Source organism: Schistocerca gregaria, unplaced genomic scaffold, assembly GCF_023897955.1.
Source record: "Schistocerca gregaria isolate iqSchGreg1 unplaced genomic scaffold, iqSchGreg1.2 ptg000169l, whole genome shotgun sequence".
NCBI lineage: Eukaryota > Metazoa > Arthropoda > Insecta > Orthoptera > Acrididae > Schistocerca > Schistocerca gregaria.
Genome location: NW_026061724.1, coordinates 9550700 through 9578306, shown reverse-complemented (window position 1 = coordinate 9578306; position 27607 = coordinate 9550700). Strand labels below are relative to the sequence as shown.

At 46.4% G+C, this 27607-nt stretch overlaps 12 non-coding genes across 12 annotated transcripts; all 12 read right to left on the bottom strand.

Moving 5' to 3' along the window:
* Positions 1-662: 662 nt before the first annotated feature.
* Positions 663-734, bottom strand: Trnai-aau (transfer RNA isoleucine (anticodon AAU)). Its single transcript has one exon. It is a non-coding gene; the product is annotated as a tRNA-Ile (tRNA).
* Positions 735-2193: 1459 nt separating this feature from the next.
* Positions 2194-2265, bottom strand: Trnai-aau (transfer RNA isoleucine (anticodon AAU)). The gene has a single exon. It is a non-coding gene; the product is annotated as a tRNA-Ile (tRNA).
* A 1462-nt stretch (positions 2266-3727) lies between these two features.
* On the bottom strand, positions 3728-3799 carry Trnai-aau (transfer RNA isoleucine (anticodon AAU)). Its single transcript has one exon. It is a non-coding gene; the product is annotated as a tRNA-Ile (tRNA).
* Positions 3800-5267: 1468 nt separating this feature from the next.
* On the bottom strand, positions 5268-5339 carry Trnai-aau (transfer RNA isoleucine (anticodon AAU)). The gene has a single exon. It is a non-coding gene; the product is annotated as a tRNA-Ile (tRNA).
* Positions 5340-6813: 1474 nt separating this feature from the next.
* Trnai-aau (transfer RNA isoleucine (anticodon AAU)) lies at positions 6814-6885 on the bottom strand. Its single transcript has one exon. It is a non-coding gene; the product is annotated as a tRNA-Ile (tRNA).
* Positions 6886-8344: 1459 nt separating this feature from the next.
* On the bottom strand, positions 8345-8416 carry Trnai-aau (transfer RNA isoleucine (anticodon AAU)). Its single transcript has one exon. It is a non-coding gene; the product is annotated as a tRNA-Ile (tRNA).
* Positions 8417-9887: 1471 nt separating this feature from the next.
* Positions 9888-9959, bottom strand: Trnai-aau (transfer RNA isoleucine (anticodon AAU)). The gene has a single exon. It is a non-coding gene; the product is annotated as a tRNA-Ile (tRNA).
* A 1444-nt stretch (positions 9960-11403) lies between these two features.
* On the bottom strand, positions 11404-11475 carry Trnai-aau (transfer RNA isoleucine (anticodon AAU)). The gene has a single exon. It is a non-coding gene; the product is annotated as a tRNA-Ile (tRNA).
* A 1447-nt stretch (positions 11476-12922) lies between these two features.
* On the bottom strand, positions 12923-12994 carry Trnai-aau (transfer RNA isoleucine (anticodon AAU)). Its single transcript has one exon. It is a non-coding gene; the product is annotated as a tRNA-Ile (tRNA).
* A 2984-nt stretch (positions 12995-15978) lies between these two features.
* Trnai-aau (transfer RNA isoleucine (anticodon AAU)) lies at positions 15979-16050 on the bottom strand. Its single transcript has one exon. It is a non-coding gene; the product is annotated as a tRNA-Ile (tRNA).
* A 1459-nt stretch (positions 16051-17509) lies between these two features.
* On the bottom strand, positions 17510-17581 carry Trnai-aau (transfer RNA isoleucine (anticodon AAU)). The gene has a single exon. It is a non-coding gene; the product is annotated as a tRNA-Ile (tRNA).
* A 9080-nt stretch (positions 17582-26661) lies between these two features.
* On the bottom strand, positions 26662-26733 carry Trnai-aau (transfer RNA isoleucine (anticodon AAU)). The gene has a single exon. It is a non-coding gene; the product is annotated as a tRNA-Ile (tRNA).
* Between the last annotated feature and the right edge of the window lie 874 nt (positions 26734-27607).

Below are 27607 nucleotides of genomic sequence, written 5' to 3'. Positions count from 1 at the left end.
AACAGCAACATTCAGACGGTTTCGTACTGCTCAATTGCTACATTAAAACGTTATGTTTCTTTTTCAGAACTGGAAAAACACAAGCGTGACAGCATTCGAACCTGTAATCTTCAGATCCGAAGTCCGACGCCTTATCCATTAGGCCACACGGTCACTGACGACCAACATTTACATGTATACGACTCATCTCGAAACGCTCACACCCCTGAGGATTTGTGTTTTCGTTCTACACAGCCGCTGCCCCTTGCTCTTTCCCACCCATTCGTTACATTCAACCTCTGACGAGACCGACCAAATATAGACTGTGAAACAAGACCACACACTTTGTGCATTCGGAATCGAAGGCAGGGCGTCCCTCGCCGCATTTGCTACGATTGCCATTTGCTACTTCTGCAGAAGCGGCGGCGGCGGCGACGACGACGACGACGACGACGAATATCGCGAGAGGCTCTGAGATATGTGAGAAATACATCTATAAAATGTAATTCAGACTGCCTCGTCCCACCTTATGCTGTACCGCTTTGGCAAATGCTTTATCTGCGCCATTCGCCTTAATCGCATCTGAGAGTGATTCTTAAAAAAACGCCTGTCGCTAATTGTTCGTCATCACAGGTACTGTTTGCTATACGGCCACGACGCGCAACTGATTTCCAAAATTCATCTTTCTCCTGTGAGGATTGAACTTACGACCGCTGGTTTATTAGACCAGTGCTCTACCACTGAGCTAAAGAGGCGCGGCCTAGCGGTACTCTTGGGTACTTCGTCCTTACGGTCGTCTGCATCATCAGACTTTAGCTGACAACACTTCATATTACCGGCTAATATTTGCAGCTATGGCGACAAATTACTGCTTGACTACACATCTGACACGTAACCGATGTGCTCTCCAAACAACAACACTTGCTTTTCAGAACATGTCTTTCACACATGTCTACAAAATCACCTTCACCTTCAAATACAGCTTCCTTGCGACTGACAGAGACGTAGGCAAAGTTTAAAGTTGCTATTTCCATTAAATCTCGTTAATCAGAAAAACGGTAATTTACACCTGCAGCGGAACAAAATTCCGTTCCGCCCAGCGTCTGGCTCGAACCCACGACCCTGGGATTAAGAGTCTGACGCTCTACCGACTGAGCTAGCCGGCTACCTCGGTGAATACCTGCCGGGTAGCACGTCACACAGTACTCGTTTGTGTTGGGTGGTCCCATACAGAATCTCTCCATGATGCCTAATGTTTTCCTAACGTCACACTCGTCACGTACTTCACTTTTATGTCATAATCATTTCTGAGAGGTAAAGAAATTGCATGACAACATGCAGAGCTAGTGGCGTCAAAATTAACGCACATACTTTATGTGACTCAAAAGCCGAACGAGTTACTTTCCGACGTTGTTTTAGATGTGCAAGTGATAGTCAAAACTCGCTGTGTCGGCACTCTGCCGACCATTTCGCTAGTTAACACCGGTCTTGTTGTGTGTGTTTCAAGCTCAAGAGCATCTCCAAGCAAAAAATGGTCAACAGCAACATTCAGACGGTTTCGTACTGCTCAATTGCTACATTAAAACGTTATGTTTCTTTTTCAGAACTGGAAAAACACAAGCGTGCCAGCATTCGAACCTGTAATCTTCAGATCCGAAGTCCGACACCTTATCCATTAGGCCACACGGTCACTGACGACCAACATTTACATGTATACGACTCATCTCGAAACGCTCACACCCCTGAGGATTTGTGTTTTCGTTCTACACAGCCGCTGCCCCTTGCTCTTTCCCACCCATTCGTTACATTCAACCTCTGACGAGACCGACCAAATATAGACTGTGAAACAAGACCACACACTTTGTGCATTCGGAATCGAAGGCAGGGCGTCCCTCGCCGCATTTGCTACGATTGCCATTTGCTACTTCTGCAGAAGCGGCGGCGGCGGCGGCGACGACGACGACGACGACGACGACGACGACGACGAATATCGCGAGAGGCTCTGAGATATGTGAGAAATACATCTATAAAATGTAATTCAGACTGCCTCGTCCCACCTTATGCTGTACCGCTTTGGCAAATGCTTTATCTGCGCCATTCGCCTTAATCGCATCTGAGAGTGATTCTTAAAAAAACGCCTGTCGCTAATTGTTCGTCATCACAGGTACTGTTTGCTATACGGCCACGACGCGCAACTGATTTCCAAAATTCATCTTTCTCCTGTGAGGATTGAACTTACGACCGCTGGTTTATTAGACCAGTGCTCTACCACTGAGCTAAAGAGGCGCGGCCTAGCGGTACTCTTGGGTACTTCGTCCTTACGGTCGTCTGCATCATCAGACTTTAGCTGACAACACTTCATATTACCGGCTAATATTTGCAGCTATGGCGACAAATTACTGCTTGACTACACATCTGACACGTAACCGATGTGCTCTCCAAACAACAACACTTGCATTTCAGAACATGTCTTTCACACATGTCTACAAAATCACCTTCACCTTCAAATACAGCTTCCTTGCGACTGACAGAGACGTAGGCAAAGTTTAAAGTTGCTATTTCCATTAAATCTCGTTAATCAGAAAAACGGTAATTTACACCTGCAGCGGAACAAAATTCCGTTCCGCCCAGCGTCTGGCTCGAACCCACGAGCCTGGGATTAAGAGTCTGACGCTCTACCGACTGAGCTAGCCGGCTACCTCGGTGAATACCTGCCGGGTAGCACGTCACACAGTACTCGTTTGTGTTGGGTGGTCCCATACAGAATCTCTCCATGATGCCTAATGTTTTCCTAACGTCACACTCGTCACGTACTTCACTTTTATGTCATAATCATTTCTGAGAGGTAAAGAAATTGCATGACAACATGCAGAGCTAGTGGCGTCAAAATTAACGCACATACTTTATGTGACTCAAAAGCCGAACGAGTTACTTTCCGACGTTGTTTTAGATGTGCAAGTGATAGTCAAAACTCGCTGTGTCGGCACTCTGCCGACCATTTCGCTAGTTAACACCGGTCTTGTTGTGTGTGTTTCAAGCTCAAGAGCATCTCCAAGCAAAAAATGGTCAACAGCAACATTCAGACGGTTTCGTACTGCTCAATTGCTACATTAAAACGTTATGTTTCTTTTTCAGAACTGGAAAAACACAAGCGTGACAGCATTCGAACCTGTAATCTTCAGATCCGAAGTCCGACACCTTATCCATTAGGCCACACGGTCACTGACGACCAACATTTACATGTATACGACTCATCTCGAAACGCTCACACCCCTGAGGATTTGTGTTTTCGTTCTACACAGCCGCTGCCCCTTGCTCTTTCCCACCCATTCGTTACATTCAACCTCTGACGAGACCGACCAAATATAGACTGTGAAACAAGACCACACACTTTGTGCATTCGGAATCGAAGGCAGGGCGTCCCTCGCCGCATTTGCTACGATTGCCATTTGCTACTTCTGCAGAAGCGGCGGCGGCGGCGGCGACGACGACGACGACGACGACGACGACGACGACGACGAATATCGCGAGAGGCTCTGAGATATGTGAGAAATACATCTATAAAATGTAATTCAGACTGCCTCGTCCCACCTTATGCTGTACCGCTTTGGCAAATGCTTTATCTGCGCCATTCGCCTTAATCGCATCTGAGAGTGATTCTTAAAAAAACGCCTGTCGCTAATTGTTCGTCATCACAGGTACTGTTTGCTATACGGCCACGACGCGCAACTGATTTCCAAAATTCATCTTTCTCCTGTGAGGATTGAACTTACGACCGCTGGTTTATTAGACCAGTGCTCTACCACTGAGCTAAAGAGGCGCGGCCTAGCGGTACTCTTGGGTACTTCGTCCTTACGGTCGTCTGCATCATCAGACTTTAGCTGACAACACTTCATATTACCGGCTAATATTTGCAGCTATGGCGACAAATTACTGCTTGACTACACATCTGACACGTAACCGATGTGCTCTCCAAACAACAACACTTGCATTTCAGAACATGTCTTTCACACATGTCTACAAAATCACCTTCACCTTCAAATACAGCTTCCTTGCGACTGACAGAGACGTAGGCAAAGTTTAAAGTTGCTATTTCCATTAAATCTCGTTAATCAGAAAAACGGTAATTTACACCTGCAGCGGAACAAAATTCCGTTCCGCCCAGCGTCTGGCTCGAACCCACGAGCCTGGGATTAAGAGTCTGACGCTCTACCGACTGAGCTAGCCGGCTACCTCGGTGAATACCTGCCGGGTAGCACGTCACACAGTACTCGTTTGTGTTGGGTGGTCCCATACAGAATCTCTCCATGATGCCTAATGTTTTCCTAACGTCACACTCGTCACGTACTTCACTTTTATGTCATAATCATTTCTGAGAGGTAAAGAAATTGCATGACAACATGCAGAGCTAGTGGCGTCAAAATTAACGCACATACTTTATGTGACTCAAAAGCCGAACGAGTTACTTTCCGACGTTGTTTTAGATGTGCAAGTGATAGTCAAAACTCGCTGTGTCGGCACTCTGCCGACCATTTCGCTAGTTAACACCGGTCTTGTTGTGTGTGTTTCAAGCTCAAGAGCATCTCCAAGCAAAAAATGGTCAACAGCAACATTCAGACGGTTTCGTACTGCTCAATTGCTACATTAAAACGTTATGTTTCTTTTTCAGAACTGGAAAAACACAAGCGTGACAGCATTCGAACCTGTAATCTTCAGATCCGAAGTCCGACACCTTATCCATTAGGCCACACGGTCACTGACGACCAACATTTACATGTATACGACTCATCTCGAAACGCTCACACCCCTGAGGATTTGTGTTTTCGTTCTACACAGCCGCTGCCCCTTGCTCTTTCCCACCCATTCGTTACATTCAACCTCTGACGAGACCGACCAAATATAGACTGTGAAACAAGACCACACACTTTGTGCATTCGGAATCGAAGGCAGGGCGTCCCTCGCCGCATTTGCTACGATTGCCATTTGCTACTTCTGCAGAAGCGGCGGCGGCGGCGGCGACGACGACGACGACGACGACGACGACGACGACGACGACGACGAATATCGCGAGAGGCTCTGAGATATGTGAGAAATACATCTATAAAATGTAATTCAGACTGCCTCGTCCCACCTTATGCTGTACCGCTTTGGCAAATGCTTTATCTGCGCCATTCGCCTTAATCGCATCTGAGAGTGATTCTTAAAAAAACGCCTGTCGCTAATTGTTCGTCATCACAGGTACTGTTTGCTATACGGCCACGACGCGCAACTGATTTCCAAAATTCATCTTTCTCCTGTGAGGATTGAACTTACGACCGCTGGTTTATTAGACCAGTGCTCTACCACTGAGCTAAAGAGGCGCGGCCTAGCGGTACTCTTGGGTACTTCGTCCTTACGGTCGTCTGCATCATCAGACTTTAGCTGACAACACTTCATATTACCGGCTAATATTTGCAGCTATGGCGACAAATTACTGCTTGACTACACATCTGACACGTAACCGATGTGCTCTCCAAACAACAACACTTGCATTTCAGAACATGTCTTTCACACATGTCTACAAAATCACCTTCACCTTCAAATACAGCTTCCTTGCGACTGACAGAGACGTAGGCAAAGTTTAAAGTTGCTATTTCCATTAAATCTCGTTAATCAGAAAAACGGTAATTTACACCTGCAGCGGAACAAAATTCCGTTCCGCCCAGCGTCTGGCTCGAACCCACGAGCCTGGGATTAAGAGTCTGACGCTCTACCGACTGAGCTAGCCGGCTACCTCGGTGAATACCTGCCGGGTAGCACGTCACACAGTACTCGTTTGTGTTGGGTGGTCCCATACAGAATCTCTCCATGATGCCTAATGTTTTCCTAACGTCACACTCGTCACGTACTTCACTTTTATGTCATAATCATTTCTGAGAGGTAAAGAAATTGCATGACAACATGCAGAGCTAGTGGCGTCAAAATTAACGCACATACTTTATGTGACTCAAAAGCCGAACGAGTTACTTTCCGACGTTGTTTTAGATGTGCAAGTGATAGTCAAAACTCGCTGTGTCGGCACTCTGCCGACCATTTCGCTAGTTAACACCGGTCTTGTTGTGTGTGTTTCAAGCTCAAGAGCATCTCCAAGCAAAAAATGGTCAACAGCAACATTCAGACGGTTTCGTACTGCTCAATTGCTACATTAAAACGTTATGTTTCTTTTTCAGAACTGGAAAAACACAAGCGTGACAGCATTCGAACCTGTAATCTTCAGATCCGAAGTCCGACACCTTATCCATTAGGCCACACGGTCACTGACGACCAACATTTACATGTATACGACTCATCTCGAAACGCTCACACCCCTGAGGATTTGTGTTTTCGTTCTACACAGCCGCTGCCCCTTGCTCTTTCCCACCCATTCGTTACATTCAACCTCTGACGAGACCGACCAAATATAGACTGTGAAACAAGACCACACACTTTGTGCATTCGGAATCGAAGGCAGGGCGTCCCTCGCCGCATTTGCTACGATTGCCATTTGCTACTTCTGCAGAAGCGGCGGCGGCGGCGGCGACGACGACGACGACGACGACGACGACGACGACGACGACGACGACGACGAATATCGCGAGAGGCTCTGAGATATGTGAGAAATACATCTATAAAATGTAATTCAGACTGCCTCGTCCCACCTTATGCTGTACCGCTTTGGCAAATGCTTTATCTGCGCCATTCGCCTTAATCGCATCTGAGAGTGATTCTTAAAAAAACGCCTGTCGCTAATTGTTCGTCATCACAGGTACTGTTTGCTATACGGCCACGACGCGCAACTGATTTCCAAAATTCATCTTTCTCCTGTGAGGATTGAACTTACGACCGCTGGTTTATTAGACCAGTGCTCTACCACTGAGCTAAAGAGGCGCGGCCTAGCGGTACTCTTGGGTACTTCGTCCTTACGGTCGTCTGCATCATCAGACTTTAGCTGACAACACTTCATATTACCGGCTAATATTTGCAGCTATGGCGACAAATTACTGCTTGACTACACATCTGACACGTAACCGATGTGCTCTCCAAACAACAACACTTGCATTTCAGAACATGTCTTTCACACATGTCTACAAAATCACCTTCACCTTCAAATACAGCTTCCTTGCGACTGACAGAGACGTAGGCAAAGTTTAAAGTTGCTATTTCCATTAAATCTCGTTAATCAGAAAAACGGTAATTTACACCTGCAGCGGAACAAAATTCCGTTCCGCCCAGCGTCTGGCTCGAACCCACGAGCCTGGGATTAAGAGTCTGACGCTCTACCGACTGAGCTAGCCGGCTACCTCGGTGAATACCTGCCGGGTAGCACGTCACACAGTACTCGTTTGTGTTGGGTGGTCCCATACAGAATCTCTCCATGATGCCTAATGTTTTCCTAACGTCACACTCGTCACGTACTTCACTTTTATGTCATAATCATTTCTGAGAGGTAAAGAAATTGCATGACAACATGCAGAGCTAGTGGCGTCAAAATTAACGCACATACTTTATGTGACTCAAAAGCCGAACGAGTTACTTTCCGACGTTGTTTTAGATGTGCAAGTGATAGTCAAAACTCGCTGTGTCGGCACTCTGCCGACCATTTCGCTAGTTAACACCGGTCTTGTTGTGTGTGTTTCAAGCTCAAGAGCATCTCCAAGCAAAAAATGGTCAACAGCAACATTCAGACGGTTTCGTACTGCTCAATTGCTACATTAAAACGTTATGTTTCTTTTTCAGAACTGGAAAAACACAAGCGTGACAGCATTCGAACCTGTAATCTTCAGATCCGAAGTCTGACACCTTATCCATTAGGCCACACGGTCACTGACGACCAACATTTACATGTATACGACTCATCTCGAAACGCTCACACCCCTGAGGATTTGTGTTTTCGTTCTACACAGCCGCTGCCCCTTGCTCTTTCCCACCCATTCGTTACATTCAACCTCTGACGAGACCGACCAAATATAGACTGTGAAACAAGACCACACACTTTGTGCATTCGGAATCGAAGGCAGGGCGTCCCTCGCCGCATTTGCTACGATTGCCATTTGCTACTTCTGCAGAAGCGGCGGCGGCGGCGACGACGACGACGACGACGACGACGACGACGACGACGAATATCGCGAGAGGCTCTGAGATATGTGAGAAATACATCTATAAAATGTAATTCAGACTGCCTCGTCCCACCTTATGCTGTACCGCTTTGGCAAATGCTTTATCTGCGCCATTCGCCTTAATCGCATCTGAGAGTGATTCTTAAAAAAACGCCTGTCGCTAATTGTTCGTCATCACAGGTACTGTTTGCTATACGGCCACGACGCGCAACTGATTTCCAAAATTCATCTTTCTCCTGTGAGGATTGAACTTACGACCGCTGGTTTATTAGACCAGTGCTCTACCACTGAGCTAAAGAGGCGCGGCCTAGCGGTACTCTTGGGTACTTCGTCCTTACGGTCGTCTGCATCATCAGACTTTAGCTGACAACACTTCATATTACCGGCTAATATTTGCAGCTATGGCGACAAATTACTGCTTGACTACACATCTGACACGTAACCGATGTGCTCTCCAAACAACAACACTTGCATTTCAGAACATGTCTTTCACACATGTCTACAAAATCACCTTCACCTTCAAATACAGCTTCCTTGCGACTGACAGAGACGTAGGCAAAGTTTAAAGTTGCTATTTCCATTAAATCTCGTTAATCAGAAAAACGGTAATTTACACCTGCAGCGGAACAAAATTCCGTTCCGCCCAGCGTCTGGCTCGAACCCACGACCCTGGGATTAAGAGTCTGACGCTCTACCGACTGAGCTAGCCGGCTACCTCGGTGAATACCTGCCGGGTAGCACGTCACACAGTACTCGTTTGTGTTGGGTGGTCCCATACAGAATCTCTCCATGATGCCTAATGTTTTCCTAACGTCACACTCGTCACGTACTTCACTTTTATGTCATAATCATTTCTGAGAGGTAAAGAAATTGCATGACAACATGCAGAGCTAGTGGCGTCAAAATTAACGCACATACTTTATGTGACTCAAAAGCCGAACGAGTTACTTTCCGACGTTGTTTTAGATGTGCAAGTGATAGTCAAAACTCGCTGTGTCGGCACTCTGCCGACCATTTCGCTAGTTAACACCGGTCTTGTTGTGTGTGTTTCAAGCTCAAGAGCATCTCCAAGCAAAAAATGGTCAACAGCATCATTCAGACGGTTTCGTACTGCTCAATTGCTACATTAAAACGTTATGTTTCTTTTTCAGAACTGGAAAAACACAAGCGTGACAGCATTCGAACCTGTAATCTTCAGATCCGAAGTCCGACGCCTTATCCATTAGGCCACACGGTCACTGACGACCAACATTTACATGTATACGACTCATCTCGAAACGCTCACACCCCTGAGGATTTGTGTTTTCGTTCTACACAGCCGCTGCCCCTTGCTCTTTCCCACCCATTCGTTACATTCAACCTCTGACGAGACCGACCAAATATAGACTGTGAAACAAGACCACACACTTTGTGCATTCGGAATCGAAGGCAGGGCGTCCCTCGCCGCATTTGCTACGATTGCCATTTGCTACTTCTGCAGAAGCGGCGGCGGCGGCGGCGACGACGACGACGACGACGACGACGACGACGACGACGACGACGACGAATATCGCGAGAGGCTCTGAGATATGTGAGAAATACATCTATAAAATGTAATTCAGACTGCCTCGTCCCACCTTATGCTGTACCGCTTTGGCAAATGCTTTATCTGCGCCATTCGCCTTAATCGCATCTGAGAGTGATTCTTAAAAAAACGCCTGTCGCTAATTGTTCGTCATCACAGGTACTGTTTGCTATACGGCCACGACGCGCAACTGATTTCCAAAATTCATCTTTCTCCTGTGAGGATTGAACTTACGACCGCTGGTTTATTAGACCAGTGCTCTACCACTGAGCTAAAGAGGCGCGGCCTAGCGGTACTCTTGGGTACTTCGTCCTTACGGTCGTCTGCATCATCAGACTTTAGCTGACAACACTTCATATTACCGGCTAATATTTGCAGCTATGGCGACAAATTACTGCTTGACTACACATCTGACACGTAACCGATGTGCTCTCCAAACAACAACACTTGCATTTCAGAACATGTCTTTCACACATGTCTACAAAATCACCTTCACCTTCAAATACAGCTTCCTTGCGACTGACAGAGACGTAGGCAAAGTTTAAAGTTGCTATTTCCATTAAATCTCGTTAATCAGAAAAACGGTAATTTACACCTGCAGCGGAACAAAATTCCGTTCCGCCCAGCGTCTGGCTCGAACCCACGACCCTGGGATTAAGAGTCTGACGCTCTACCGACTGAGCTAGCCGGCTACCTCGGTGAATACCTGCCGGGTAGCACGTCACACAGTACTCGTTTGTGTTGGGTGGTCCCATACAGAATCTCTCCATGATGCCTAATGTTTTCCTAACGTCACACTCGTCACGTACTTCACTTTTATGTCATAATCATTTCTGAGAGGTAAAGAAATTGCATGACAACATGCAGAGCTAGTGGCGTCAAAATTAACGCACATACTTTATGTGACTCAAAAGCCGAACGAGTTACTTTCCGACGTTGTTTTAGATGTGCAAGTGATAGTCAAAACTCGCTGTGTCGGCACTCTGCCGACCATTTCGCTAGTTAACACCGGTCTTGTTGTGTGTGTTTCAAGCTCAAGAGCATCTCCAAGCAAAAAATGGTCAACAGCAACATTCAGACGGTTTCGTACTGCTCAATTGCTACATTAAAACGTTATGTTTCTTTTTCAGAACTGGAAAAACACAAGCGTGACAGCATTCGAACCTGTAATCTTCAGATCCGAAGTCCGACGCCTTATCCATTAGGCCACACGGTCACTGACGACCAACATTTACATGTATACGACTCATCTCGAAACGCTCACACCCCTGAGGATTTGTGTTTTCGTTCTACACAGCCGCTGCGCCTTGCTCTTTCCCACCCATTCGTTACATTCAACCTCTGACGAGACCGACCAAATATAGACTGTGAAACAAGACCACACACTTTGTGCATTCGGAATCGAAGGCAGGGCGTCCCTCGCCGCATTTGCTACGATTGCCATTTGCTACTTCTGCAGAAGCGGCGGCGGCGGCGACGACGACGACGACGACGACGAATATCGCGAGAGGCTCTGAGATATGTGAGAAATACATCTATAAAATGTAATTCAGACTGCCTCGTCCCACCTTATGCTGTACCGCTTTGGCAAATGCTTTATCTGCGCCATTCGCCTTAATCGCATCTGAGAGTGATTCTTAAAAAAACGCCTGTCGCTAATTGTTCGTCATCACAGGTACTGTTTGCTATACGGCCACGACGCGCAACTGATTTCCAAAATTCATCTTTCTCCTGTGAGGATTGAACTTACGACCGCTGGTTTATTAGACCAGTGCTCTACCACTGAGCTAAAGAGGCGCGGCCTAGCGGTACTCTTGGGTACTTCGTCCTTACGGTCGTCTGCATCATCAGACTTTAGCTGACAACACTTCATATTACCGGCTAATATTTGCAGCTATGGCGACAAATTACTGCTTGACTACACATCTGACACGTAACCGATGTGCTCTCCAAACAACAACACTTGCATTTCAGAACATGTCTTTCACACATGTCTACGAAATCACCTTCACCTTCAAATACAGCTTCCTTGCGACTGACAGAGACGTAGGCAAAGTTTAAAGTTGCTATTTCCATTAAATCTCGTTAATCAGAAAAACGGTAATTTACACCTGCAGCGGAACAAAATTCCGTTCCGCCCAGCGTCTGGCTCGAACCCACGACCCTGGGATTAAGAGTCTGACGCTCTACCGACTGAGCTAGCCGGCTACCTCGGTGAATACCTGCCGGGTAGCACGTCACACAGTACTCGTTTGTGTTGGGTGGTCCCATACAGAATCTCTCCATGATGCCTAATGTTTTCCTAACGTCACACTCGTCACGTACTTCACTTTTATGTCATAATCATTTCTGAGAGGTAAAGAAATTGCATGACAACATGCAGAGCTAGTGGCGTCAAAATTAACGCACATACTTTATGTGACTCAAAAGCCGAACGAGTTACTTTCCGACGTTGTTTTAGATGTGCAAGTGATAGTCAAAACTCGCTGTGTCGGCACTCTGCCGACCATTTCGCTAGTTAACACCGGTCTTGTTGTGTGTGTTTCAAGCTCAAGAGCATCTCCAAGCAAAAAATGGTCAACAGCAACATTCAGACGGTTTCGTACTGCTCAATTGCTACATTAAAACGTTATGTTTCTTTTTCAGAACTGGAAAAACACAAGCGTGACAGCATTCGAACCTGTAATCTTCAGATCCGAAGTGCGACGCCTTATCCATTAGGCCACACGGTCACTGACGACCAACATTTACATGTATACGACTCATCTCGAAACGCTCACACCCCTGAGGATTTGTGTTTTCGTTCTACACAGCCGCTGCCCCTTGCTCTTTCCCACCCATTCGTTACATTCAACCTCTGACGAGACCGACCAAATATAGACTGTGAAACAAGACCACACACTTTGTGCATTCGGAATCGAAGGCAGGGCGTCCCTCGCCGCATTTGCTACGATTGCCATTTGCTACTTCTGCAGAAGCGGCGGCGGCGACGACGACGACGACGACGACGACGACGAATATCGCGAGAGGCTCTGAGATATGTGAGAAATACATCTATAAAATGTAATTCAGACTGCCTCGTCCCACCTTATGCTGTACCGCTTTGGCAAATGCTTTATCTGCGCCATTCGCCTTAATCGCATCTGAGAGTGATTCTTAAAAAAACGCCTGTCGCTAATTGTTCGTCATCACAGGTACTGTTTGCTATACGGCCACGACGCGCAACTGATTTCCAAAATTCATCTTTCTCCTGTGAGGATTGAACTTACGACCGCTGGTTTATTAGACCAGTGCTCTACCACTGAGCTAAAGAGGCGCGGCCTAGCGGTACTCTTGGGTACTTCGTCCTTACGGTCGTCTGCATCATCAGACTTTAGCTGACAACACTTCATATTACCGGCTAATATTTGCAGCTATGGCGACAAATTACTGCTTGACTACACATCTGACACGTAACCGATGTGCTCTCCAAACAACAACACTTGCATTTCAGAACATGTCTTTCACACATGTCTACAAAATCACCTTCACCTTCAAATACAGCTTCCTTGCGACTGACAGAGACGTAGGCAAAGTTTAAAGTTGCTATTTCCATTAAATCTCGTTAATCAGAAAAACGGTAATTTACACCTGCAGCGGAACAAAATTCCGTTCCGCCCAGCGTCTGGCTCGAACCCACGACCCTGGGATTAAGAGTCTGACGCTCTACCGACTGAGCTAGCCGGCTACCTCGGTGAATACCTGCCGGGTAGCACGTCACACAGTACTCGTTTGTGTTGGGTGGTCCCATACAGAATCTCTCCATGATGCCTAATGTTTTCCTAACGTCACACTCGTCACGTACTTCACTTTTATGTCATAATCATTTCTGAGAGGTAAAGAAATTGCATGACAACATGCAGAGCTAGTGGCGTCAAAATTAACGCACATACTTTATGTGACTCAAAAGCCGAACGAGTTACTTTCCGACGTTGTTTTAGATGTGCAAGTGATAGTCAAAACTCGCTGTGTCGGCACTCTGCCGACCATTTCGCTAGTTAACACCGGTCTTGTTGTGTGTGTTTCAAGCTCAAGAGCATCTCCAAGCAAAAAATGGTCAACAGCAACATTCAGACGGTTTCGTACTGCTCAATTGCTACATTAAAACGTTATGTTTCTTTTTCAGAACTGGAAAAACACAAGCGTGACAGCATTCGAACCTGTAATCTTCAGATCCGAAGTGCGACACCTTATCCATTAGGCCACACGGTCACTGACGACCAACATTTACATGTATACGACTCATCTCGAAACGCTCACACCCCTGAGGATTTGTGTTTTCGTTCTACACAGCCGCTGCCCCTTGCTCTTTCCCACCCATTCGTTACATTCAACCTCTGACGAGACCGACCAAATATAGACTGTGAAACAAGACCACACACTTTGTGCATTCGGAATCGAAGGCAGGGCGTCCCTCGCCGCATTTGCTACGATTGCCATTTGCTACTTCTGCAGAAGCGGCGACGACGACGACGACGACGACGACGACGACGACGACGACGACGAATATCGCGAGAGGCTCTGAGATATGTGAGAAATACATCTATAAAATGTAATTCCGACTGCCTCGTCCCACCTTATGCTGTACCGCTTTGGCAAATGCTTTATCTGCGCCATTCGCCTTAATCGCATCTGAGAGTGATTCTTAAAAAAACGCCTGTCGCTAATTGTTCGTCATCACAGGTACTGTTTGCTATACGGCCACGACGCGCAACTGATTTCCAAAATTCATCTTTCTCCTGTGAGGATGGAACTTACGACCGCTGGTTTATTAGACCAGTGCTCTACCACTGAGCTAAAGAGGCGCGGCCTAGCGGTACTCTTGGGTACTTCGTCCTTACGGTCGTCTGCATCATCAGACTTTAGCTGACAACACTTCATATTACCGGCTAATATTTGCAGCTATGGCGACAAATTACTGCTTGACTACACATCTGACACGTAACCGATGTGCTCTCCAAACAACAACACTTGCATTTCAGAACATGTCTTTCACACATGTCTACGAAATCACCTTCACCTTCAAATACAGCTTCCTTGCGACTGACAGAGACGTAGGCAAAGTTTAAAGTTGCTATTTCCATTAAATCTCGTTAATCAGAAAAACGGTAATTTACACCTGCAGCGGAACAAAATTCCGTTCCGCCCAGCGTCTGGCTCGAACCCACGACCCTGGGATTAAGAGTCTGACGCTCTACCGACTGAGCTAGCCGGCTACCTCGGTGAATACCTGCCGGGTAGCACGTCACACAGTACTCGTTTGTGTTGGGTGGTCCCATACAGAATCTCTCCATGATGCCTAATGTTTTCCTAACGTCACACTCGTCACGTACTTCACTTTTATGTCATAATCATTTCTGAGAGGTAAAGAAATTGCATGACAACATGCAGAGCTAGTGGCGTCAAAATTAACGCACATACTTTATGTGACTCAAAAGCCGAACGAGTTACTTTCCGACGTTGTTTTAGATGTGCAAGTGATAGTCAAAACTCGCTGTGTCGGCACTCTGCCGACCATTTCGCTAGTTAACACCGGTCTTGTTGTGTGTGTTTCAAGCTCAAGAGCATCTCCAAGCAAAAAATGGTCAACAGCAACATTCAGACGGTTTCGTACTGCTCAATTGCTACATTAAAACGTTATGTTTCTTTTTCAGAACTGGAAAAACGCAAGCGTGACAGCATTCGAACCTGTAATCTTCAGATCCGAAGTGCGACGCCTTATCCATTAGGCCACACGGTCACTGACGACCAACATTTACATGTATACGACTCATCTCGAAACGCTCACACCCCTGAGGATTTGTGTTTTCGTTCTACACAGCCGCTGCCCCTTGCTCTTTCCCACCCATTCGTTACATTCAACCTCTGACGAGACCGACCAAATATAGACTGTGAAACAAGACCACACACTTTGTGCATTCGGAATCGAAGGCAGGGCGTCCCTCGCCGCATTTGCTACGATTGCCATTTGCTACTTCTGCAGAAGCGGCGACGACGACGACGACGACGACGACGACGACGACGACGACGACGAATATCGCGAGAGGCTCTGAGATATGTGAGAAATACATCTATAAAATGTAATTCAGACTGCCTCGTCCCACCTTATGCTGTACTGCTTTGGCAAATGCTTTATCTGCGCCATTCGCCTTAATCGCATCTGAGAGTGATTCTTAAAAAAACGCCTGTCGCTAATTGTTCGTCATCACAGGTACTGTTTGCTATACGGCCACGACGCGCAACTGATTTCCAAAATTCATCTTTCTCCTGTGAGGATTGAACTTACGACCGCTGGTTTATTAGACCAGTGCTCTACCACTGAGCTAAAGAGGCGCGGCCTAGCGGTACTCTTGGGTACTTCGTCCTTACGGTCGTCTGCATCATCAGACTTTAGCTGACAACACTTCATATTACCGGCTAATATTTGCAGCTATGGCGACAAATTACTGCTTGACTACACATCTGACACGTAACCGATGTGCTCTCCAAACAACAACACTTGCATTTCAGAACATGTCTTTCACACATGTCTACGAAATCACCTTCACCTTCAAATACAGCTTCCTTGCGACTGACAGAGACGTAGGCAAAGTTTAAAGTTGCTATTTCCATTAAATCTCGTTAATCAGAAAAACGGTAATTTACACCTGCAGCGGAACAAAATTCCGTTCCGCCCAGCGTCTGGCTCGAACCCACGACCCTGGGATTAAGAGTCTGACGCTCTACCGACTGAGCTAGCCGGCTACCTCGGTGAATACCTGCCGGGTAGCACGTCACACAGTACTCGTTTGTGTTGGGTGGTCCCATACAGAATCTCTCCATGATGCCTAATGTTTTCCTAACGTCACACTCGTCACGTACTTCACTTTTATGTCATAATCATTTCTGAGAGGTAAAGAAATTGCATGACAACATGCAGAGCTAGTGGCGTCAAAATTAACGCACATACTTTATGTGACTCAAAAGCCGAACGAGTTACTTTCCGACGTTGTTTTAGATGTGCAAGTGATAGTCAAAACTCGCTGTGTCGGCACTCTGCCGACCATTTCGCTAGTTAACACCGGTCTTGTTGTGTGTGTTTCAAGCTCAAGAGCATCTCCAAGCAAAAAATGGTCAACAGCAACATTCAGACGGTTTCGTACTGCTCAATTGCTACATTAAAACGTAATGTTTCTTTTTCAGAACTGGAAAAACACAAGCGTGACAGCATTCGAACCTGTAATCTTCAGATCCGAAGTGCGACGCCTTATCCATTAGGCCACACGGTCACTGACGACCAACATTTACATGTATACGACTCATCTCGAAACGCTCACACCCCTGAGGATTTGTGTTTTCGTTCTACACAGCCGCTGCCCCTTGCTCTTTCCCACCCATTCGTTACATTCAACCTCTGACGAGACCGACCAAATATAGACTGTGAAACAAGACCACACACTTTGTGCATTCGGAATCGAAGGCAGGGCGTCCCTCGCCGCATTTCCTACGATTGCCATTTGCTACTTCTGCAGAAGCGGCGGCGGCGGCGGCGGCGACGACGACGACGACGACGACGACGACGACGAATATCGCGAGAGGCTCTGAGATATGTGAGAAATACATCTATAAAATGTAATTCAGACTGCCTCGTCCCACCTTATGCTGTACCGCTTTGGCAAATGCTTTATCTGCGCCATTCGCCTTAATCGCATCTGAGAGTGATTCTTAAAAAAACGCCTGTCGCTAATTGTTCGTCATCACAGGTACTGTTTGCTATACGGCCACGACGCGCAACTGATTTCCAAAATTCATCTTTCTCCTGTGAGGATTGAACTTACGACCGCTGGTTTATTAGACCAGTGCTCTACCACTGAGCTAAAGAGGCGCGGCCTAGCGGTACTCTTGGGTACTTCGTCCTTACGGTCGTCTGCATCATCAGACTTTAGCTGACAACACTTCATATTACCGGCTAATATTTGCAGCTATGGCGACAAATTACTGCTTGACTACACATCTGACACGTAACCGATGTGCTCTCCAAACAACAACACTTGCATTTCAGAACATGTCTTTCACACATGTCTACAAAATCACCTTCACCTTCAAATACAGCTTCCTTGCGACTGACAGAGACGTAGGCAAAGTTTAAAGTTGCTATTTCCATTAAATCTCGTTAATCAGAAAAACGGTAATTTACACCTGCAGCGGAACAAAATTCCGTTCCGCCCAGCGTCTGGCTCGAACCCACGACCCTGGGATTAAGAGTCTGACGCTCTACCGACTGAGCTAGCCGGCTACCTCGGTGAATACCTGCCGGGTAGCACGTCACACAGTACTCGTTTGTGTTGGGTGGTCCCATACAGAATCTCTCCATGATGCCTAATGTTTTCCTAATGTCACACTCGTCACGTACTTCACTTTTATGTCATAATCATTTCTGAGAGGTAAAGAAATTGCATGACAACATGCAGAGCTAGTGGCGTCAAAATTAACGCACATACTTTATGTGACTCAAAAGCCGAACGAGTTACTTTCCGACGTTGTTTTAGATGTGCAAGTGATAGTCAAAACTCGCTGTGTCGGCACTCTGCCGACCATTTCGCTAGTTAACACCGGTCTTGTTGTGTGTGTTTCAAGCTCAAGAGCATCTCCAAGCAAAAAATGGTCAACAGCAACATTCAGACGGTTTCGTACTGCTCAATTGCTACATTAAAACGTTATGTTTCTTTTTCAGAACTGGAAAAACACAAGCGTGACAGCATTCGAACCTGTAATCTTCAGATCCGAAGTGCGACGCCTTATCCATTAGGCCACACGGTCACTGACGACCAACGTTTACATGTATACGACTCATCTCGAAACGCTCACACCCCTGAGGATTTGTGTTTTCGTTCTACACAGCCGCTGCCCCTTGCTCTTTCCCACCCATTCGTTACATTCAACCTCTGACGAGACCGACCAAATATAGACTGTGAAACAAGACCACACACTTTGTGCATTCGGAATCGAAGGCAGGGCGTCCCTCGCCGCATTTGCTACGATTGCCATTTGCTACTTCTGCAGAAGCGGCGACGACGACGACGACGACGACGACGACGACGACGACGACGACGAATATCGCGAGAGGCTCTGAGATATGTGAGAAATACATCTATAAAATGTAATTCAGACTGCCTCGTCCCACCTTATGCTGTACCGCTTTGGCAAATGCTTTATCTGCGCCATTCGCCTTAATCGCATCTGAGAGTGATTCTTAAAAAAACGCCTGTCGCTAATTGTTCGTCATCACAGGTACTGTTTGCTATACGGCCACGACGCGCAACTGATTTCCAAAATTCATCTTTCACCTGTGAGGATGGAACTTACGACCCCTGGTTTATTAGACCAGTGCTCTACCACTGAGCTAAAGAGGCGCGGCCTAGCGGTACTCTTGGGTACTTCGTCCTTACGGTCGTCTGCATCATCAGACTTTAGCTGACAACAATTCATATTACCGGCTAATATTTGCAGCTATGGCGACAAATTACTGCTTGACTACACATCTGACACGTAACCGATGTGCTCTCCAAACAACAACACTTGCATTTCAGAACATGTCTTTCACACATGTCTACAAAATCACCTTCACCTTCAAATACAGCTTCCTTGCGACTGACAGAGACGTAGGCAAAGTTTAAAGTTGCTATTTCCATTAAATCTCGTTAATCAGAAAAACGGTAATTTACACTTGCAGCGGAACAAAATTCCGTTCCGCCCAGCGTCTGGCTCGAACCCACGACCCTGGGATTAAGAGTCTGACGCTCTACCGACTGAGCTAGCCGGCTACCTCGGTGAATACCTGCCGGGTAGCACGTCACACAGTACTCGTTTGTGTTGGGTGGTCCCATACAGAATCTCTCCATGATGCCTAATGTTTTCCTAACGTCACACTCGTCACGTACTTCACTTTTATGTCATAATCATTTCTGAGAGGTAAAGAAATTGCATGACAACATGCAGAGCTAGTGGCGTCAAAATTAACGCACATACTTTATGTGACTCAAAAGCCGAACGAGTTTCTTTCCGACGTTGTTTTAGATGTGCAAGTGATAGTCAAAACTCGCTGTGTCGGCACTCTGCCGACCATTTCGCTAGTTAACACCGGTCTTGTTGTGTGTGTTTCAAGCTCAAGAGCATCTCCAAGCAAAAAATGGTCAACAGCAACATTCAGACGGTTTCGTACTGCTCAATTGCTACATTAAAACGTTATGTTTCTTTTTCAGAACTGGAAAAACACAAGCGTGACAGCATTCGAACCTGTAATCTTCAGATCCGAAGTCCGATGCCTTATCCATTAGGCCACACGGTCACTGACGACCAACATTTACATGTATACGACTCATCTCGAAACGCTCACACCCCTGAGGATTTGTGTTTTCGTTCTACACAGCCGCTGCCCCTTGCTCTTTCCCACCCATTCGTTACATTCAACCTCTGACGAGACCGACCAAATATAGACTGAGAAACAAGACCACACACTTTGTGCATTCGGAATCGAAGGCAGGGCGACCCTCGCCGCATTTGCTACGATTGCCATTTCATACTTCTGCAGAAACGGCGGCGGCGGCGACGACGACGACGACGACGACGAATATCGCGAGAGGCTCTGAGATATGTGAGAAATACATCTATAAAATGTAATTCAGACTGCCTCGTCCCACCTTATGCTGTACCGCTTTGGCAAATGCTTTATCTGCGCCATTCGCCTTAATCGCATCTGAGAGTGATTCTTAAAAAAACGCCTGTCGCTAATTGTTCGTCATCACAGGTACTGTTTGCTATACGGCCACGACGCGCAACTGATTTCCAAAATTCATCTTTCTCCTGTGAGGATTGAACTTACGACCGCTGGGTTATTAGACCAGTGCTCTACCACTGAGCTAAAGAGGCGCGGCCTAGCGGTACTCTTGGGTACTTCGTCCTTACGGTCGTCTGCATCATCAGACTTTAGCTGACAACACTTCATATTACCGGCTAATATTTGCAGCTATGGCGACAAATTACTGCTTGACTACACATCTGACACGTAACCGATGTGCTCTCCAAACAACAACACTTGCATTTCAGAACATGTCTTTCACACATGTCTACAAAAATCACCTTCACCTTCAAATACAGCTTCCTTGCGACTGACAGAGACGTAGGCAAAGTTTAAAGTTGCTATTTCCATTAAATCTCGTTAATCAGAAAAACGGTAATTTACACCTGCAGCGGAACAAAATTCCATTCCGCCCAGCGTCTGGCTCGAACCCACGACCCTGGGATTAAGAGTCTGACGCTCTACCGACTGAGCTAGCCGGCTACCTCGGTGAATACCTGCCGGGTAGCACGTCACACAGTACTCGTTTGTGTTGGGTGGTCCCATACAGAATCTCTCCATGATGCCTAATGTTTTCCTAACGTCACACTCGTCACGTACTTCACTTTTATGTCATAATCATTTCTGAGAGGTAAAGAAATTGCATGACAACATGCAGAGCTAGTGGCGTCAAAATTAACGCACATACTTTATGTGACTCAAAAGCCGAACGAGTTACTTTCCGACGTTGTTTTAGATGTGCAAGTGATAGTCAAAACTCGCTGTGTCGGCACTCTGCCGACCATTTCGCTAGTTAACACCGGTCTTGTTGTGTGCGTTTCAAGCTCAAGAGCATCTCCAAGCAAAAAATGGTCAACAGCAACATTCAGACGGTTTCGTACTGCTCAATTGCTACATTAAAACGTTATGTTTCTTTTTCAGAACTGGAAAAACACAAGCGTGACAGCATTCGAACCTGTAATCTTCAGATCCGAAGTGCGACGCCTTATCCATTAGGCCACACGGTCACTGACGACCAACATTTACATGTATACGACTCATCTCGAAACGCTCACACCCCTGAGGATTTGTGTTTTCGTTCTACACAGCCGCTGCCCCTTGCTCTTTCCCACATATTCGTTACATTCAACCTCTGACGAGACCGACCAAATATAGACTGTGAAACAAGACCACACACTTTGTGCATTCGGAATCGAAGGCAGGGCGTCCCTCGCCGCATTTGCTACGATTGCCATTTGCTACTTCTGCAGAAGCGGCGACGACGACGACGACGACGACGACGACGACGAATATCGCGAGAGGCTCTGAGATATGTGAGAAATACATCTATAAAATGTAATTCAGACTGCCTCGTCCCACCTTATGCTGTACCGCTTTGGCAAATGCTTTATCTGCGCCATTCGCCTTAATCGCATCTGAGAGTGATTCTTAAAAAAACGCCTGTCGCTAATTGTTCGTCATCACAGGTACTGTTTGCTATACGGCCACGACGCGCAACTGATTTCCAAAATTCATCTTTCACCTGTGAGGATGGAACTTACGACCCCTGGTTTATTAGACCAGTGCTCTACCACTGAGCTAAAGAGGCGCGGCCTAGAGGTACTCTTGGGTACTTCGTCCTTACGGTCGTCTGCATCATCAGACTTTAGCTGACAACAATTCATATTACCGGCTAATATTTGCAGCTATGGCGACAAATTACTGCTTGACTACACATCTGACATGTAACCGATGTGCTCTCCAAACAACAACACTTGCATTTCAGAACATGTCTTTCACACATGTCTACAAAATCACCTTCACCTTCAAATACAGCTTCCTTGCGACTGACAGAGACGTAGGCAAAGTTTAAAGTTGCTATTTCCATTAAATCTCGTTAATCAGAAAAACGGTAATTTACACTTGCAGCGGAACAAAATTCCGTTCCGCCCAGCGTCTGGCTAGAACCCACGACCCTGGGATTAAGAGTCTGACGCTCTACCGACTGAGCTAGCCGGCTACCTCGGTGAATACCTGCCGGGTAGCACGTCACACAGTACTCGTTTGTGTTGGGTGGTCCCATACAGAATCTCTCCATGATGCCTAATGTTTTCCTAACGTCACACTCGTCACGTACTTCACTTTTATGTCATAATCATTTCTGAGAGGTAAAGAAATTGCATGACAACATGCAGAGCTAGTGGCGTCAAAATTAACGCACATACTTTATGTGACTCAAAAGCCGAACGAGTTACTTTCCGACGTTGTTTTAGATGTGCAAGTGATAGTCAAAACTCGCTGTGTCGGCACTCTGCCGACCATTTCGCTAGTTAACACCGGTCTTGTTGTGTGTGTTTCAAGCTCAAGAGCATCTCCAAGCAAAAAATGGTCAACAGCAACATTCAGACGGTTTCGTACTGCTCAATTGCTACATTAAAACGTTATGTTTCTTTTTCAGAACTGGAAAAACACAAGCGTGACAGCATTCGAACCTGTAATCTTCAGATCCGAAGTCCGACGCCTTATCCATTAGGCCACACGGTCACTGACGACCAACATTTAATGTATACGACTCATCTCGAAACGCTCACACCCCTGAGGATTTGTGTTTTCGTTCTACACAGCCGCTGCCCCTTGCTCTTTCCCACCCATTCGTTACATTCAACCTCTGACGAGACCGACCAAATATAGACTGAGAAACAAGACCACACACTTTGTGCATTCGGAATCGAAGGCAGGGCGTCCCTCGCCGCATTTGCTACGATTGCCATTTGCTACTTCTGCAGAAGCGGCGGCGGCGGCGACGACGACGACGACGACGACGACGACGACGACGACGACGAATATCGCGAGAGGCTCTGAGATATGTGAGAAATACATCTATAAAATGTAATTCAGACTGCCTCGTCCCACCTTATGCTGTACCGCTTTGGCAAATGCTTTATCTGCGCCATTCGCCTTAATCGCATCTGAGAGTGATTCTTAAAAAAACGCCTGTCGCTAATTGTTCGTCATCACAGGTACTGTTTGCTATACGGCCACGACGCGCAACTGATTTCCAAAATTCATCTTTCTCCTGTGAGGATGGAACTTACGACCCCTGGTTTATTAGACCAGTGCTCTACCACTGAGCTAAAGAGGCGCGGCCTAGCGGTACTCTTGGGTACTTCGTCCTTACGGTCGTCTGCATCATCAGACTTTAGCTGACAACACTTCATATTACCGGCTAATATTTGCAGCTATGGCGACAAATTACTGCTTGGCTACACATCTGACACGTAACCGATGTGCTCTCCAAACAACAACACTTGCATTTCAGAACATATCTTTCACACATGTCTACAAAATCACCTTCACCTTCAAATACAGATTCCTTGCGACTGACAGAGACGTAGGCAAAGTTTAAAGTTGCTATTTCCATTAAATCTCGTTAATCAGAAAAACGGTAATTTACACTTGCAGCGGAACAAAATTCCGTTCCGCCCAGCGTCTGTCTCGAACCCACGACCCTGGGATTAAGAGTCTGACGCTCTACCGACTGAGCTAGCCGGCTACCTCGGTGAATACCTGCCGGGTAGCACGTCACACAGTACTCGTTTGTGTTGGGTGGTCCCATACAGAATCTCTCCATGATGCCTAATGTTTTCCTAACGTCACACTCGTCACGTACTTCACTTTTATGTCATAATCATTTCTGAGAGGTAAAGAAATTGCATGACAACATGCAGAGCTAGTGGCGTCAAAATTAACGCACATACTTTATGTGACTCAAAAGCCGAACGAGTTACTTTCCGACGTTGTTTTAGATGTGCAAGTGATAGTCAAAACTCGCTGTGTCGGCACTCTGCCGACCATTTCGCTAGTTAACACCGGTCTTGTTATGTGTGTTTCAAGCTCAAGAGCATCTCCAAGCAAAAAATGGTCAACAGCAACATTCAGACGGTTTCGTACTGCTCAATTGCTACATTAAAACGTTATGTTTCTTTTTCAGAACTGGAAAAACACAAGCGTGACAGCATTCGAACCTGTAATCTTCAGATCCGAAGTCCGACGCCTTATCCATTAGGCCACACGGTCACTGACGACCAACATTTAATGTATACGACTCATCTCGAAACGCTCACACCCCTGAGGATTTGTGTTTTCGTTCTACACAGCCGCTGCCCCTTGCTCTTTCCCACCCATTCGTTACATTCAACCTCTGACGAGACCGACCAAATATAGACTGAGAAACAAGACCACACACTTTGTGCATTCGGAATCGAAGGCAGGGCGACCCTCGCCGCATTTGCTACGATTGCCATTTGCTACTTCTGCAGAAACGGCGGCGGCGGCGACGACGACGACGACGACGACGACGACGACGACGACGACGAATATCGCGAGAGGCTCTGAGATATGTGAGAAATACATCTATAAAATGTAATTCAGACTGCCTCGTCCCACCTTATGCTGTACCGCTTTGGCAAATGCTTTATCTGCGCCATTCGCCTTAATCGCATCTGAGAGTGATTCTTAAAAAAACGCCTGTCGCTAATTGTTCGTCATCACAGGTACTGTTTGCTATACGGCCACGACGCGCAACTGATTTCCAAAATTCATCTTTCTCCTGTGAGGATGGAACTTACGACCCCTGGTTTATTAGACCAGTGCTCTACCACTGAGCTAAAGAGGCGCGGCCTAGCGGTACTCTTGGGTACTTCGTCCTTACGGTCGTCTGCATCATCAGACTTTAGCTGACAACACTTCATATTACCGGCTAATATTTGCAGCTATGGCGACAAATTACTGCTTGGCTACACATCTGACACGTAACCGATGTGCTCTCCCAACAACAACACTTGCATTTCAGAACATATCTTTCACACATGTCTACAAAATCACCTTCACCTTCAAATACAGATTCCTTGCGACTGACAGAGACGTAGGCAAAGTTTAAAGTTGCTATTTCCATTAAATCTCGTTAATCAGAAAAACGGTAATTTACACTTGCAGCGGAACAAAATTCCGTTCCGCCCAGCGTCTGTCTCGAACCCACGACCCTGGGATTAAGAGTCTGACGCTCTACCGACTGAGCTAGCCGGCTACCTCGGTGAATACCTGCCGGGTAGCACGTCACACAGTACTCGTTTGTGTTGGGTGGTCCCATACAGAATCTCTCCATGATGCCTAATGTTTTCCTAACGTCACACTCGTCACGTACTTCACTTTTATGTCATAATCATTTCTGAGAGGTAAAGAAATTGCATGACAACATGCAGAGCTAGTGGCGTCAAAATTAACGCACATACTTTATGTGACTCAAAAGCCGAACGAGTTACTTTCCGACGTTGTTTTAGATGTGCAAGTGATAGTCAAAACTCGCTGTGTCGGCACTCTGCCGACCATTTCGCTAGTTAACACCGGTCTTGTTGTGAGTGTTTCAAGCTCAAGAGCATCTCCAAGCAAAAAATGGTCAACAGCAACATTCAGACGGTTTCGTACTGCTCAATTGCTACATTAAAACGTTATGTTTCTTTTTCAGAACTGGAAAAACACAAGCGTGACAGCATTCGAACCTGTAATCTTCAGATCCGAAGTCCGACGCCTTATCCATTAGGCCACACGGTCACTGACGACCAACATTTACATGTATACGACTCATCTCGAAACGCTCACACCCCTGAGGATTTGTGTTTTCGTTCTACACAGCCGCTGCGCCTTGCTCTTTCCCACCCATTCGTTACATTCAACCTCTGACGAGACCGACCAAATATAGACTGTGAAACAAGACCACACACTTTGTGCATTCGGAATCGAAGGCAGGGCGTCCCTCGCCGCATTTGCTACGATTGCCATTTGCTACTTCTGCAGAAGCGGCGACGACGACGACGACGACGACGACGACGACGACGACGACGAATATCGCGAGAGGCTCTGAGATATGTGAGAAATACATCTATAAAATGTAATTCAGACTGCCTCGTCCCACCTTATGCTGTACCGCTTTGGCAAATGCTTTATCTGCGCCATTCGCCTTAATCGCATCTGAGAGTGATTCTTAAAAAAACGCCTGTCGCTAATTGTTCGTCATCACAGGTACTGTTTGCTATACGGCCACGACGCGCAACTGATTTCCAAAATTCATCTTTCTCCTGTGAGGATTGAACTTACGACCGCTGGTTTATTAGACCAGTGCTCTACCACTGAGCTAAAGAGGCGCGGCCTAGCGGTACTCTTGGGTACTTCGTCCTTACGGTCGTCTGCATCATCAGACTTTAGCTGACAACACTTCATATTACCGGCTAATATTTGCAGCTATGGCGACAAATTACTGCTTGACTACACATCTGACACGTAACCGATGTGCTCTCCAAACAACAACACTTGCATTTCAGAACATGTCTTTCACACATGTCTACGAAATCACCTTCACCTTCAAATACAGCTTCCTTGCGACTGACAGAGACGTAGGCAAAGTTTAAAGTTGCTATTTCCATTAAATCTCGTTAATCAGAAAAACGGTAATTTACACCTGCAGCGGAACAAAATTCCGTTCCGCCCAGCGTCTGGCTCGAACCCACGACCCTGGGATTAAGAGTCTGACGCTCTACCGACTGAGCTAGCCGGCTACCTCGGTGAATACCTGCCGGGTAGCACGTCACACAGTACTCGTTTGTGTTGGGTGGTCCCATACAGAATCTCTCCATGATGCCTAATGTTTTCCTAACGTCACACTCGTCACGTACTTCACTTTTATGTCATAATCATTTCTGAGAGGTAAAGAAATTGCATGACAACATGCAGAGCTAGTGGCGTCAAAATTAACGCACATACTTTATGTGACTCAAAAGCCGAACGAGTTACTTTCCGACGTTGTTTTAGATGTGCAAGTGATAGTCAAAACTCGCTGTGTCGGCACTCTGCCGACCATTTCGCTAGTTAACACCGGTCTTGTTGTGTGTGTTTCAAGCTCAAGAGCATCTCCAAGCAAAAAATGGTCAACAGCAACATTCAGACGGTTTCGTACTGCTCAATTGCTACATTAAAACGTTATGTTTCTTTTTCAGAACTGGAAAAACACAAGCGTGACAG